We start from the raw sequence: 10,683 nt of genomic DNA on the forward strand, positions 1-10,683 counted from the left end.
AGTAAATTGTGATCTTACATGTAACATGTCAATTCACTAAATGCTCGCCATTTGAATACAGATCCCTATCAAAGGTGTATTACACTGCTGCCAAGAAAAGGTTTCCATGGAGATATAAATAACAAGACTCACAATACATTCAAAATTTAAATATATTCTGTTCAACATGTGAATACAAGTGATGAAAGAGAAATCTTAACTACTGCCATCACCTTAGTTGTTTCACTATAAAAGAACAACTTTTAATCTACTGATTTTCTCTACTGCACCCAATCTCAAGATAGTTTCATACACTGTAAATATAACATTGACAGTGACTTAAATTAAGAACATACAATTCAAATCACAGGTGTTAATACCTCAGACTGATCTTTAAACCTTGATTAATAAAATCGGGTAGATATTTCTTTATATTGTACAGTTTGCTTTCTTTACACAAAATTTTAACCTGTGCCATATAAAATATTTTTTGGGCAACAACAAATATTTTATTCAGAAACAGAAGGAATTTATGTTCAAACATTACTTGTCTTCCGAATCTTTGATATTGTTGACAAATGTAAATATTCAATGTTGTAATACTAGTACCCACTTAAAGTTGAACTGAATTTTCGATAGTAAACATTTTTAGGTGTTCAAATTTAACACATTAAATTGACATCACATTTATATGTTTGGTAACAAAATATCACATAAGCTCAAGCATACACTATATATAATGCTTGTAAATTTACAATATCATAAATTATGCACATTGAAAAATAAAACATGAAATACTTGTAAAACGAATACATTTGTATTTCAAGGAGGGGAAAAGGTATATAACAAACATAATATTTCTTTTTTAACATCTTAACCCATTGCTTCATGAGCATTTTGTGAAAAATGGCTGTTTTCATTGAAAAGTCTCCCGTTACAAGTTCAAATTGCTATAATACTATAAAAACTGCTTCAACACTAATCAAACTTGGCACAAATGTTGACTGGACCATTGCCCTTGCAACAACATGCTCAGGCTTAAATTTTCTGTTACCATGGCAATGAGGGGACATCTCAAAATTGCCAAAAATCACTATTTTGCGTTGATTTTTTCCATCAAAATTGATTTCAAAGTGCTGCAACTTCTCAATGGATTGAGATAGAGTCAAATGCTTTTCAGCGTTGGTTACACGTTACCTTATGATCAATCTGGGGTCATTTACAGCCTCTCACAAGTCCAAAATTTTCTTGGCGATGAGGGGGACTCCGCCCCCCTTCAAACCCCCCAAACAGAAGGGGGCACATCCCCCTTCTGGCAACCCCCTGATGTATCTTTTGGTTGGGGGGCCGCGCCGAAAAAGAGGTCACTTTTTTTAACAACATTTCTCAAACAAAAACAAGTGTTTGGGGCCTAAATAAGGCATTTTTTCATCATTTGAGACAACAAAAAGGGGGGGGGGGTGAAAAAGGCGTTAAAAGGCGTGTATATGAAGTAATGGGTTAAAGCCTCACCAGGTAATAACTCAGTCTCACATAAGAGAAGAAATGAACTCTTATAGTCACAAATCTTGTCCTTATCAACATCAACATCAATTTAACTTCAGCATATAACCATAAATGTTAATGTTTTTGGTATAACAGATTTTTTAATGGAAGAAAGACAGTAAAATATTCCTAATATGCCCTTAACTGTAAGTTTTGCATAATTAACTATATTCATTTTATCATGTCCTGTGCACATATTACATCATATTACATAATGAGTTACTTATGAGTTCATAAAAATGCATCATTTCAGGTGTGTAGCTAAAATCAAATTAGCCATCATATGCCCGTAATAATCAAAATACCCTTTCAAAATAATAAGTATTAGATATGTAAAGTAATAAGTTTGTAGTGAGTTTGATAAGCTAATACCCTTACCATATCATCTTTAAATGGACTTGTCCATCTTACATATCTGGACAAAAACAATCATCATTTTTAGGAAAATTTCAAAATAACTACTGGCCAAATAGCGAACAATGCAGACCACTGCCCTGGTCTTGGTCTGCACTGGTTACATGGGTGGTAGTTACAACCAGCATTCTAAGGTTCAATATCATATGCTGTAGAATTGTATGACAAATATCCAAAATGAAGAAAATAAAAATCTTCTGCATATGTGTGAGAGATTTGACCCATGGCCTTGACCTTGGCACAAATATAGTAATAGCAGGTGGTAGTACACAGCGATGTAAGTACAGAGCAATGTCAAACAGTACAGATTTGTATGGTAGTGATGACATGCCTGTCAAGCTGCACACATGTGTTCAACAATGCTGACAAGTTGTCAGACTGTACAGATGTAATTTAGTGTTTACATGCCTGTCAAACTGCACATATGTAATTTAGTGTTTACATGCCTGCCACACTACACATATGTAATTTAGTGTTTACATGCCTGCTACACTGCACAGATGTAATTAAGTGTTTACATGCAGATGTAATTTAATATTTACATGCCTGCCAGACTGCACAGATGTAATTTAGTGTTAACATGCCTACCAGACTGCACAGATGTAATTTAGTGTTTACATGCCTGCCAGACTGCACAGATGTAATTTAGTGTTTACATGCCTGTCGGACTGCACAGATGTAATTTAGTGTTAACATGCCTGCCAGACTGCACAGATGTAATTTAGTGTTTACATGCCTGCCAGACTGCACATATGTAATTAAGTGTTTACATGCCTGCCAGATGTACAGATGTATTCTACAATGTTGGTATGCCTGTCAGACTGTACAGGTGTACTCTACACTGTTGACATACCTGTCAGACTACACAAATGTGTTCTATACAGTTGACATGTCTGTCAGACTGCACAGATGTCTTCTACACTTTTGACATGCCTGTCAGACTGTACAAATGTGTTCTACACTGTTAACATGTCTGTCAGACTGTAAAGATGTGAAATACACTGTTGACATGCCTGTCAGACTGTGCACATGTGTTCTACACTGTTGACATGTCTGTCAGACTGTAAAGATGTGTTCTACACGGTTGACATACCTGTCAAACTTACAGATGTGTTCTACACTGTTGACATGCTTGTCAGACTGTACAGATGTGTTTGACACTGTTGACATGCCTATCATACTGAAAAGATGTGTAATACACTGTTGACATGTCTGTAAGACTGTACAGATGTGTTCTACACTGTTGACATGTCTGTAAGACTGTACAGATGTGTTCTACACTGTTGACATGCTTGTCAGACTGTACAGATGTGTTCTACACTGTTGACATGCCTGTCAGACTTACAGATGTGTTCTACACTGTTGACATGCCTGTCAGACTTACAGATGTGTTCTACACTGTTGACAGTGCCTGTCTGACTTACAAATGTGTTCTACACTGTTAACATGTATGTTAAACTGTACAGATGTGTTTGACACTGTTGACATGCCTATCATACTGAAAAGATGTGTAATACACTGTTGACATGTCTGTAAGACTGTACAGATGTGTTCTAAACTGTTGACATGTATGCCAGACTGTACAGTTGTGTTCTACACGGTTGACATGTCTGTCAGACTGTAAAGATGTGTAATACACTGTTGACATGCCTGTCAGACTGTGCACATGTGTTCTACACGGTTGACATACCTGTCAGACTGTAAACAGATGTGTTCTACATTGTTGGCATGCCTGTCAGACTTACAGATGTGTTCTACACTGTTGACATGCTTGTCAGACTGTACAGATGTGTTTGACACTGTTGACATGTCTGTCAGACTGTACAGATGTGTTATACACGGTTGACATGTCTGTCAGACTGTAAAGATGTGTAATACACTGTATACATACCTTTTAGTATGTACAGATGTGATCACACTGTTAACATGTCTGTCAGACTGTACAGATGTGTTCTACACTATTGCCATGTCTGTCAGACTGTACAGATATGTTCTTCATTGTTGACATGCTTGTCAGACTGTTCAGATGTGTTCTACACGGTTGACATGTCTGTCAGACTGTAAAGATGTGTAATACACTGTATACATACCTTTTAGTATGTACAGATGTGATCACACTGTTAACATGTCTGTCAGACTGTACAGATATGTTCTTCATTGTTGACATGTCTGTCAGACTGTACAGATGTGATCACACTGTTGACATGCCTGTCAGACTGTACAGATGTGTTCTACATTGTTGACATGCCTGTCAGACTGCACAGATATGTTCTTCATTGTTGACATGTCTGTCAGACTGTACAGATGTGTTCTACACTATTGCCATGTCTGTCAGACTGTACAGATGTGTTCTACACTGTTGACATGTCTGTAAGACTGTACAGATGTGTTCTACACTGTTGACATGTCTGTCGGACTGTACAGATGTGTTCTACACTGTTGACATGTCTGTAAGACTGTACAGATGTGTTCTACACTGTTGACATGTCTGTCAGACTTACAGATGTGTTCTACACGGTTGACATGCCTGTCAGACTTACAGATGTGTTCTACACTGTTGACATGCTTGTCAGACTGTACAGATGTGTTCTACACAGTTGGCATGCCTGTCAGACTGTGCAGATGTGTTCTACATTGTCGGCATGCCTGTCAGACTGTACAGATATGTTCTACATTGTTGACATGCCTGTCAGACTGTACAGATGTGTTCTTAACAGTTGGCATGCCTGTCAGACTAAACAGATGATTACTACACAGTTGACACACCTGTCAGACTGCTTAGATGAGTTCTACACTGTTGATAAGCCTGTCAGACTGTACAGATGTGTTCTACACCGTTGACACACCCGTCAGGCTGTACAGATGTGTTCTACACTGTTGACATGCCTGTCAATGTGTTCTACACTGTTGACATGCCTGTCAGGCTGTACATATGTTTTCTACACTGTTGACATGCCTGTCAGGCTGCACAGATGTGTTCTACACTGTTATGTGTTCTACACTGTTGACATGCCTGTCAGACTGTACAGGTGTGTTCTACACTGTTGACATGCCTGTCAGGCTGTACAGATGTGTTCTACATTGTTGGCATGCCTGTCAGACTGTACAGATGTGTTCTACACTGTTGACATGCTTGTCAGACTGTACAGATGTGTTCTTAACAGCTTTCATGCCTGTCAGACTAAACAAATGATTTCTACACAGTTGACAAACCTGTCAGACTGTACAGATGAGTTCTACACTGTTGATATGCCTGTCAGAATGTACAGATGTGTAGTACACAGTATACATGCCTGTATTATGACTAACATTAAGATGGTTCATATTGGAAAACTGGGTACTGTAATAATGAAAACAACATAGCATATCAAACATTCTGAACAAAGTAAATGTACTGGCATTGTGCATTTATAAAAAAGTAGGCTAAGTTTTAGTGAACACCTTTGTATAAAATTTCAATCAATACAAATGTTATAAGGTAGTCTTATTTACAAGGAAACATTCAATAAGTCAATACTAGTAAACAGATTGACTAGCAAATAATATACAAATTCACCTAAAGCACCAAAGAGCAAATATCATTTCGTTTTCTATTCATTAAAAAATGAAACCTTCAAAGTTGTTTGTGCATTCCCTCATGTCTAGGTAATCAACTTCACTTCCAATACTGCTTGGAAATCATTTACATACAATTCTTTTCAAATTGAAAATCATTTTCTGATATATCACATTAAAATTTCATTTTTGTAATAACTTGACACAAAGATATTCTTTATTGCTTTGAGACTTAATTTGATTTATGAAAATCTTTAAACAGACAAATTTTAATCCTAAACATAACATAAAGATTTTCTTTAAGCAAATCTGATAAGTCTAATATGTCCTAATATGTATATTGTTGACACATCTGAACAATTTTGTACATGTTCCATTCAGTTTTCAGACTTTAAAAATGCTTAAAGTTGAATGACTCACATGAATCTAGTTCATAATAATAAATGTACTCTATTGCCAAGAACATACAACACTATTATAGGATAACCTGCCAGAACAGATGGATGTAAACTTGACCTGATAGGTGACCAACAAACCCATCCCTTGTGTTAATAACAATTGTTTATCATCATAAGTAACGAAAGTGAAGTTACACCTATAATTCTTTTTCTTCCGGGTTAAATGCTGGACCCCTCTAGGATATCGTAGCAAATAACTAAAAAAAATTAAAATGATTTTGAGCTAGCAATGGCTCTGCTCATTTATAAAGCTTCGAGTTAACAGCATAGAAAATAATGGTATAAAAGTAAGCAATACATGCTGGTTTACTGGTTTTCTCAAATACATTTTTGAATTTTAAAACATTCTACAACTTGGACACAAAGGGAATAATATTTCACAGGACTCACAGCAAGCTGTTCCATAGATAGCAAAATATTTGAGGTTTATATTTTCAGACTTACCATATTAAACAATTACAACAACAACAACAATAGAAATATGTACATACCGGTAAATTTAAAATAAACATATAAATATATGTACATGTAGGAAGATCAAAATAGACAATATATATTACTAAATCATACATTATAAAGGGGTGTATCAGAGTATACAATGTGGATGGAATGTACAACATGATACTATGAGATCACAACACCTCATGTGAAAATATAATATTTGGTTTATATTACTATGGCATTATATACATTTACAAAGAGAAAAAAAACCTGCCATCTACCAGTCAGCCTATAACCTATATATTTCTACATTGTGTTTTATGTTATACAACAGAATCATGTTCCCATTCGTGTCATTTCAAATCATGCTAGCAAAGTTTTCAATCATAATATCAATAACAATAATAATCAAAAATTATATGAAAATGTTTGTATGCTATATGTAGAAATAACTGATGAGATGTCAAAACAATTACTCTTGTATTGACAAATTGTACTATGGAATTCAATTACCAGTGCATGTGCACATGTACATTACATATGTGTCTAGACTGAAGACAGTACAAGCATTTAAATGTTAACAAAAATACTGTAGCTACTTAAGATTATTCCTATAAAATGAACACTTTTTTAGCTTTCTTGACAGAATTATAGTAAGTGTGCAATGATAAATATTGAACACAATTATAGACTTATTATTTCAAAGAAGACAGATGAATGTTGTCACCATTTCCATTTCACCACCTCTACACACTGCAATCATATATTTATATCTACATCTTATACCAGACTGTATTATGAGAAAGTCACACATATAGAATTCTTATATCATCACCTTAGTGCAGTAACTGGTTAAGTCCTTCTAAATTTAAAAGGAGTTAACCTGTCAATGACATGTCTTGACACAAAATATAACATTGATATCAGAGCAATATAACATGACATTTGTAGCTAATAATATTTCAAATGATAAACTAAATTTTCTAACTGTTGAAATTGTCAAACTTGAAAAAAAAGTAGGCCTAAATATGTATAGCTGCAAATTATTTCACAATCCAAATGAAAAGGAAAATAACATGACTCATGTATAGTCAATGTAATCTTTCAGGCTTCTACATGAACAATGATATAGCATATATATTTTCAAAATGTTTTTTATATCATATTTGTAAGATATTTCAAATAAAAAAATTTGGACTTAAATACAAAAATACAAATTGACAAAGCGTAAATTTTTACATCATATTTCAATAATCAGTTGAACACTATACTTTGATGAAGTCATTGGATCTCTTCTAAGTTATATACTGTATTAAGATAGAGTGACTACATCACTTTGTGAGTTTCTATCATTAAAGACCTATATATACCAATATCACTTTGATACACTTATAAAATATGTTTAGACATTATAATTATCATTTTCTATTTATTTATACAAAATATTTTATCGTTTTTTTCCTTGCTTATCAACAAATAAAACAAAAGTGAGGTAATTACCTTAATTTGTCATCAGATCATTCTCATTCTATCAATGCAAGGAATACACGCACCGACATATTATAGGTCATATGGCGCATTCCAGCTTTACTGGTGGAAAAAGATCTCAGGTGCCCTTCCGTGCATTACTTCAGGCACGAACAGGGGCCTGAGTAGAACCACCGACGTTTAGTAACCTAGCTGGATAGCTTCCTCACATGAAAGGATTCAAAGTCCCTGTGGATTTTTGAAACCACAGCGGTGAGAGGTAAATGGTTTGTAGCCAACTACCCAAACCACTCGTTCACTGAAGCCACAACATGTCTAGTAAACCATCCCTAATAATTTGACCACCTTGTAAACATGGACAATGTACATGTAGATTTGAGCACTACTATTACCTTCTAACCTTTATAGTAATATAACATACATTTATACATGTAACACAATGAGACATTAACATTAAATTATGGTGAAAAATATAAAAAATTCCAATATCTAACATTATAGCATATTGCACTAATTATTTGATCAATCTGAAGCAAAATCTGAAAATATTGCATTGCAAAATTAACAAAAAAAAAGTTCAAAGTAGAAAATAAATAACAAAATAAGAAACATTACAAAAGTTTGATTCAATTCAAAGTGAAGCAACAAATGAAAAAAAAGGTTTATAAACGCACAAAAAATGTTCAATAATGTCATAATATAGCAGTTTACTTCAATTCAACACTAAACAGGAACAGAGGAAGTGAGAAAGTATACATTAATCTTGATAATATTCAATCCAGTTAGATTATAAGAAATAATCGTGTATCCATTCCAAGAATATAATATTATGATAAAAATTTCATTATGCCATTATAACAAAATTTAATCAACTTTAAAACCACAACAGTATTGAATTAAACCAGGACCTCATATATATACAGGAACTATTTTGCACCATTTAACATTATAATTTCATGAGAGTTTTATTCTTTTACTATTTGATAAATAGTTAAACCAATAAGCAAACTCCACAAACAGACGATAAATGAGTACAGTAGACATAAAATACTGCCATTTTTAACACACAAAAATTAAACAAAACAACTGAAAATACTCATAACATTTCCATGACTACCAAACAGTACTGAATTATTTCCATGTAGAAATAATTCAGAACTGCACACCATCTGTTTCTGTGGTAGTGTATTAAAATAAATATATAAAAATAGCATACCAAAATATATACCAATCAAGAAGCAGGCTACCAAAATATATACCAATCAAGAAGAAGACTTCCAAATTATATACCAATCAAAAAGAGGCATCCAAATTATATACCAATCAAAACGCAGGCTACCAAATATATACCAATCAAGAAGCAGGCTACCAAAATATATACAAATCAAGAAGAGGCTTCCTAATTATAAACCAATCAAGAAGCAAGCTTCCAAATATATACCAATCAAGAAGCAGACTACTAAACTTTATACCAACCAAGTAGCAGGCAAAGCTATAAAACAATACAACCATACTGATACTGCTTAGAATTAGATTAGATTAGGGGAATTTTCAAGCTTTAAAACATATTTTATCATGCTTTGCTGTCCATGATATTGATTAGTTTTCATCAAATTTTAAAACTGGCATATTTTTTCCAAAGCAGATATCTTAATTTTAAAGTATTTAATGAACAATGGACACTAAACTCCATAGCACTATTTAACGCAATTCCCTCTATACATCACCTTTACTTTCATCAGGTTAGGTAAAAATCAAACATAAAAATACATATATAGTTTTCACAAAAAATAAATAAAAGCTATGTATAACAAAATAGTACACTTTACAAAAATATAAATAGTTATACAGTTGTGATTTATATGTTACTATGAGAGATATACCTGTATTCAAATAATTAATGCTGGGGTCTTATAACACAGTAGTAACTGTGCAATAAATTTAAGGTGTTTATATGAACATATACGGTCTATAAGTATCAAAAAAGCAATGTGAAATGAAATGTTTTCAAGTATTTCTCAAGAATTGATGTTATGAAGATACATGTTACAATATATCACTTTATTTAAATTTATATAGCATGAAATGTTAATAGATTAAGATGTGCTGTACATTTGTATATCAATGTGAAGATTATAATTTTCTCTATGTTTTAGAATAAAATCTGAAGAGAAACGTTGTGTATGTGTAAAATACTATTAATTCATCAGAAGGAAAACACTGACTTATACAAAATATATGACACAAACAAAACATGGACATACATCAATATAGGATCAGTAATTCTTTGTTATAAAGTAGACACTGACATTAAGTAACAACAACTATTAATGAAAGGGTCGGTACTGTACTGTCATCACTCAATCACTCATTGAACAAACAAGTTGTGACAGACCTGATACATACCTTAAATTAGTATCTCACTTACAAATACCGATTGATAAATGTTTGCCTAAAAATATACTTGAAATGAACACCTTATACATGTACATTGTATCAAAATGTTATATGAAATGTTCACTGATGGTTGTGTCTATTACCCTGTTCACCATAGAAACTCACCTATATTTGAGCCGAGTCACGACAAAATCAACGTTATGCATTTGCGACCAGCATGGATCCAGACCAGCCTGCGCATCTGCGCAGTATAATCAGGATCCATGTTGTTCGCTATCAGTTTCTCTACTTGTGATAGAGTAAGTAAGCGAACAGCATGGATCCTTATCAGACTGCGTGGATGCACAGGCTTGTCTGGATCCATGCTGGTTGCAAATGCACTATGTTACTTTTGTCATGACGCGGC

Source organism: Ruditapes philippinarum, unplaced genomic scaffold (genome assembly GCF_026571515.1).
Source record: "Ruditapes philippinarum isolate M1 unplaced genomic scaffold, ASM2657151v2 ctg4996_1_1_1_1, whole genome shotgun sequence".
Classification (NCBI taxonomy): domain Eukaryota; kingdom Metazoa; phylum Mollusca; class Bivalvia; order Venerida; family Veneridae; genus Ruditapes; species Ruditapes philippinarum.